This window comes from Cibotium barometz, chromosome 52, assembly GCF_041138505.1.
Source record: "Cibotium barometz isolate CiBa-2024 chromosome 52, ASM4113850v1, whole genome shotgun sequence".
Taxonomy (NCBI): domain Eukaryota; kingdom Viridiplantae; phylum Streptophyta; class Polypodiopsida; order Cyatheales; family Cibotiaceae; genus Cibotium; species Cibotium barometz.
The window spans coordinates 29,144,960-29,151,795 of NC_141097.1; the positions used below are offsets into that span (position 1 = coordinate 29,144,960).

General features: G+C 39.7%; 1 pseudogene across 1 annotated transcript; it reads left to right on the plus strand.

The window, feature by feature from the left end:
• Window positions 1-4,172: 4,172 nt before the first annotated feature.
• Window positions 4,173-6,405, plus strand: LOC147609018 (purine permease 3 pseudogene; annotated as a pseudogene). Its single transcript, XR_015264381.1, has one exon. The product of XR_015264381.1 is annotated as a purine permease 3 pseudogene (transcript).
• The last annotated feature ends 431 nt before the right edge of the window (window positions 6,406-6,836 follow it).

The window sequence follows — 6,836 nt, forward strand, 5'->3', positions numbered from 1 at the left end:
CATCTGTGTCGAACGGCCGCTTGCTCTCTCTCTCTCTCTCGCCAAGGCGGGGCGACTATGGTAGTGTATGCTAAGGTATTAATTTATTAATGAAGGTAGTAAGGAAACCGGTAAGGCAAGGTAAATTTTGATGAAGGCAAGGTAAGTTGGCAACCCTCGTATGATGTTTTGCATGCATGATAAGACTGCGTACTCTTAAGGAAGATTATGTCAAGCGCGATTGTTTATTGCGTGATGGCCACCGGCAGCCCACATGGTAGCGCAACCTGATCTCCCAACTGTACCCACTACCGACCGTTGCCGCGCTTTGACCTCTGCCTGCTGACCAACCATGCAAACGGTGGGCGGCAACGCGTTCTTCTTCTTCTTTTCACACTCTCACCTTCGGTTACATATAATATGAACTCACCTTCTAGTCCCTGGAGTTTGGACTTCCCATCTCTATTTTGCCCTTTAGCTACGTGTTAAACGTGCGTGTATGCTACCTCACTTCCTTTATAAAGTCATCACATTATCTCATCTTTCAAAGCACATACATAATCTATACCTTTCTCAAACGTAACATCATAACCAACCATGGATTTAGTAGGGAATGAATCTTTGTCTATCAATGGGATAGCATCTTTGTTTGAGGCACTATACGCAACATCCCATTTTAGGCACTATACGCAACATCCTATTGGGATCCTCAAAGATTGTCGTGCTATAATTGCAATTCTATTGCAAAACTACTACAGGAGAGGGAACTGCAAGAAATGCCATATAGGCTTTGCACCTATTGGACCTAGGATCTTTTTGTTCCTACGATGCAACACTTGCAAGCTAAACACTAAAAAGAAAGAAAACACTATGGCTATTGTATATCCAAGACACAAGGAAGAAGAAACGTTAAACACATAATTGCTATATTGTGTGGAAAATTTTGGTTGATGGTGGATAGCTCCGTCTTATGCTCAATAATGTTGGACTTCCCAATCGCCCCAAAACAAGTGGTGGATGGTGCATGCATTTAATGACAATGCTCAACAAAGTGTCATCAAAATCATTAGTCTCTCTATTTACATCACTACTAAGAAGTGGGTCTAGCTCACACTTGAGATGAATATTTTAAAGTCTTGGCCAAGCTAGGTGGACTAAATGTGCTCCATAGGAAGGCATCAAAGTGTATGAAATATAGCCAAAGGGAATGAAAACAAAGAGCCTCCATTCATGAACTAATCTTATTTCACAGAGACATTGTAGATAAACATGGCATTAGCTTAGTATTTGTGGCTTGAGTGGGGCTTCACCCTTACTAAGAATTATATTGCATAAAGATAACCCAAAAATCATATTTGTGATACAAAAATTGCACGAGGTTCATTGCACTTTGGGCATAGTGGTTTCCACCTTGATTTTATAGTTACTATTTTTAATATCTTAATATTCTTGCATATCTAAATAATGGTTTCCACCTTGATTTTATAGTGACTACTATTTTTAATATCTTAATATTCGTGCATATCCAAATATGCTTCAAATATTGATTAGTTGAACAATGAAGTTCTCTAGGTGAGTTAAAAAAATGTATAAGGGTGAAGCATGATAAGGTGGTACACTTTCTACATTGTTTTCTACCACACTTGATGTGTTGTAAGAAGGTGCAAATTGTGTGTGAATTGAGGGAAGTTACTAGAGGCATTAGGTGAAATATGGACTCTCATTTTTGCCCCTTAAGGATTTCCACACCTCCTCTCTCTAGAAAAATGGGCTCATGGTGAAATTTTTGCAAATCAACTCAATTTGGACATTTGAAATTTACTCTTCGAGACCTTTCTAGTGAAATATAGCATGATAAGCAATTTTGAATATTCAAGAAGTCCCCAAATTGGTGATGATGTGGCATGTTGCATGCCACATCGTCACTAATTTGGGGACATCTTGAATATTTAAAATTGCTTATCATGCTATATATCATTGGAAAGGTCTCGAAGAGTAGATTTCCAAATGTCCAAACTCCACTCACTTTTGAGTTGATTTACAAAAATTTTACCACATGAGCCCATTTTTCTAGAGAGAGGAGGTGTGGAAATCCTTAAGGGAAAAAAATGAGAGTCCATATTTCACCCAATGGTGGTGAAGAAGGTGCTATTTTACCCCATATGTGGACAAGATGTAAATGTATCTCATATCTTCACTCTGTCGAGTGTCTTTTGGGTAGGGAGGACTGGTAAATGTATATTTTATTAGAGCTTAACAAGTTTGATGGAACATTAACTATCTCAAAGTAGCATATGAAAGATTGTCATGGTTTATAATTATCCTATCAATCGTATGCCAAGGTATTGTTAGATTTCTTGGTGTTATTTTCTTTTGTGACTATGAAGAATTCATTCAACCCAACCATAGGTGATGCTTAGCACTTGTCACTAATTTTAACGTAAGAAAGAGATACTAAATGGTACCCTTAAAAAGGTGAAAGTGGCACCAATGAACAAACACTAATTACAATTATCCACTTGAAAAATGTCTACTATTGAGGGTTGTAAGGTAATACCTAATTATTTACACTCTCATGGGTGTAAATATTTATTTAACTAATTGATTTTTTACTTTTGATGTGGGTAGGGACGGAGGGATGTAGAGAGAGAGAAGGGAGTGGTGTAAATCCTATAAAGGATGACGATTGAATTATTCCTTGAAGCATGCATATTAACTTATGTAAATGAATAAGCTTCAAAATACTCTTTTGTTGGATTCAACAAGTGCCAATATACATAAAAGACCAGTACAATAATACACACAAAAACGTCCATCCCATGTTAATGATTCATTACATCTAGCTTTAGAGATTTGAGTTTTGTGGGAGTTTTTTTCTCTCGAATCCTCTTAACGTGACGTGGATCCTAAGAAGTTTAGAAATCACTCATTTTAAAACGCTTGCATATCTCAAAGACAAATGACATGACAAATCACACTTTTTGAGATGCAAAAAGTTGCATTTGGATTTTTATTAATAGCAATAAAACTTGTCTATTGTGTGATCTGATAATGCTTGACTTTTTTTATTGTATGATATGATTAATGCTTGACTTATTAAAGGCTTATTCACAGGTTTTGAACATGTATCAACCTATAATGCACAATCATTCTTTTTAAAATTTTTCTTCCTTTTGGCTTGTTATGCATCAATCTTGCCCACTCCTTGTAATGCCATTGTTGAGATTTTCCTTGATGTTGTAAAGATTTTCATAAAAATGAAACACCTATCTTAGGCAATTTTGTTTCTTTGAAAACCTTACCTTCTCGATGCTTTTCCCTTCTAATTCAATTTTTAACAAAAGTGTGTGGTGAGCACTAGTCACGGTAGTTAACAGATAAAAAGACTACAAAGAATTAATGTTTTATACATATGTATGCACCAAGTGAGTACATACATATGTACTCACTTGGTGCATACATAAAAAGACTACAAAGAAATAATGTTTTATACATATGTATGCACCAAGTGAGTACATACATACATCCTTTACATTTGAAATCTCCATTTTAAAGTTATGACAATAGATATTACAAATAAGTGTGCATGTGCTCGTTCATGTGATTTTTCATGCATGCACGCACGCACGCACGCACGCGCATGCGTGCATGCACACACACACACACACACACACTGACTGTATATGTGTGGGTTTTTAGTACAACATGCCACACCTATAAATATTTATGACTATTATCTTTTTTGACCACAAAGCAAACATCTTACAAGAAAATATTGTATCTAGATGGGGAATGTGCAACTCTTTCACTCACACATTAGAGAACAATGAACATTACCCCTCTATCTTGCATTTTTTAATCTTAAAGCATGTATACTACAATTTTATTGAAAAATATATGTGTGCAACAACTAGCTACTTAATAATCAATGCGTATACCACGGAAGCATATAGTGTAGATGTGTAAAATTTTGATTTTTACTCTTAAGCTTTCTCTAAATTTCACCGTAAGGGTTTAGGAATGTTTGGAAAATACCCAATGGGCCGATATTTACACTTTCCCAAGTTCTTGAACTCGGAATCAACATTATCCATACCTTTGAAAGAAGGTTCAAAAACTATCAATTTATTTTGTTGGAGTTTGTGGTTGCATGGTGCTACTTTCTAATAAAATTCAAGAACTTGGAAGGAAACAATTATTGATCTTATTCCAATGATCCTAAGGATTACATGGAAGAGTAGTAGGCCTATGCATTCACCCACTTCAAAAAAAAACTCGCCCACCACCACCACAACTATGTCCATGCTAGGACCTTTACCATTGATGAAGCACAAAAGGGTTTTAAATCTCCAACCAAATCTTGGTGGGTCATGCATAAAAAGGAGCTTTTGTAGTCACTGCTTTGTCATCACAGTGATCATTTGTTGTAGTAATCACATTCACCATTCCCCATGGCTCCCTTCTCCCTCTATATATATCCTTTGGGTTGAGTTTTGAGATACCCGGGAATCCAAGCATCCTTGTGTTGGGTAATTAGTCAAAGCTCTTCTTGTGTAACTACCTGTCGAGCACTCGCCTTCTTCTTTTGTGAGCCTTTGTTAACCCACAAAGCTTTGAATTCCACTGTTATTTGCAGTCTGCTAAAGAGTGGGGAAAGCCATCAGCTGTCCTTGGGAGCTCATGCTAAGTTAAGGGCTGAGAAGGGGCTGGAAGGATTTATAATAACACTATTAGTGGCTTTGATTAGCAGCAAGTTCGATTAACAACAATCTAACAGCCTTTTAGAATACAGTATTGCAGATTTGCTATCATAAGCTCGGATTATGTCAAACAAGATGGCTGAAGTGCAGCAGCAGCAGCAAGGCAAATCATCAATTGTGTTGGTCAGAATGCCGGGCATTCAGGTGTCAGTGGAGGATCCTGGGAGAAGTCACGTGTTAAACGTGCAAAGCCTCGCCGATGAAGTGGAGTCGGCGCCGGCCATGCCGCCCACCTCGGCGGCGGCCAAGGTTCCCAAGCTTTACTTTGGAAAGAGAGTGTCGTATTGGGTGCTCATGACAGTCTGCAGTGTATTTCTTCTGGTTGGTATCTCAGCGGCGACGCTGCTCGGGCGCCTCTACTTTGTTCATGGGGGCTCGCAAAGGTGGCTCTACACTTGCATGCAAAGCGCCGGCTGGCCAATCCTGCTGCTCCCCCTCCTCACCTACTACTGCGTCAGCTCTTCAAGCGCGTCCGGCTGCCGCCGCCCAACGCCCATCTCCTTCAAACTCTTCGCCATCTACTTGGCCATGGGCTTCTTTACTGCACTCGATAACCTCCTCTTCTCATGGGGCCTCTCCTACCTTCCCGTCTCCACCAACGCTTTGCTCTCTGCTAGCCAGCTTGCTTTCAATGCCATCTTTGCTTATGCTATTGTGGGTCAAAAAATCACCCAATATGTAGTTAACTCGGTTTTTGCAATCACAGTGGGGGCTGTGCTGTTGGGCGTTCATGCAGGCTCTGACAGGCCGGCAGGAACCACTGAAAAGCAATACATTCTAGGGTTCGTTGTCACCATAGCCGGAGCAGGTCTCTTTGCTTTGATGCTACCTTTGATGGAGCTCACATACAGGAAGGTTATAGGCAAGACCAACTTTGCAGTAGTGCTGGAAGCACAAACAGCTATAGCGATGATTGCTACATTTTTTGCAATGGTGGGCATGGGGATCAATGGAGAGTTTGGTGCAATCAAAGAAGAAGCAAGGAGTTTTGGATTGGGTCCTTTTGTGTACTCACTAACTCTTGTTGGGTCTGCAATTGGCTGGCAAATGTTCTTTCTAGGTGGTGCTGGTATCATCTTCCTGGCTTCCTCTCTCTTGTCTTGTGTTTTTGCCACTGCAGTGCTCCCTCTCCTCTCCATCCTGGCTGTTATCTTCTTCCATGATAGCTTCTCTGCCCTCAAGGCCATTGCCATGCTGCTCTCCATTTGGGGCTTCATCTCTTACATCTATGGTGGCTACCTTCACTCCAAGTCACAAGATGCTGTGCAACCAGCTGAGAATTCACAAAATGTCTAGGCTTGAACCTCCTGGTTATTATAAAAATCAATGACATATAGCACCAACAACAGCCTTCATCAGGCAGTTAATCATAAGGCAACTTCCGGTTGATTATTATTACCAAGGAAGCTTCCTTTGAAACTTCAAGTAGTTGCTTAATAACTGAGTCCCAATGCAGGATTTATTAACTCCCATCAACACTATAATTACATGTGTACTCGTAGCAGAAGAATGAACTTCTCAATCCCCAAGAAAAGAAGGGTGCATTTCCCCCCCTTTCCCCTCCCTGCAGGTGTACTTAAAAGGGTGCTTTACTCCTCATTCACTTGCTGAAAGTGAGCCCATGTAGAAAGACAATTTTGGGCTTGTTATACAAAAATTCATATGATGTTGGAATCTCTCTCTCTCTCTCTCTCTCTCTCTCTCTCTCTCTCACACACACACACACACACACACACACACACATCACTAAGGGCTAATTTTCGCATCGGAAACTCTGCCTCAGGAAAAAAACCTAGAGAAGCAATATGCCATTACATGTCCTCTTTGTTTCTCCTTCCTATTGGTGGCCTCTTTTTGTATCCTTGCTATGGGATGGTGTCTCCTTCCTAGTTCTTGGATGATTTCACAAGGTGAATGTGTAACTAGTGTATAGGATATGATGGGATTGCTTTAGTGATATATTATAAGCTAACTATGAACAGAACTTATGGCAAGAGTAAACTTAGATTAAAGGGCAGTTTGAAAGTTTTGGAGAGCAATAATTGGAAGGTTGTCGAGTGCAGTATTTATGAGGGGTAGGTTAAAACGTGTTTGAGT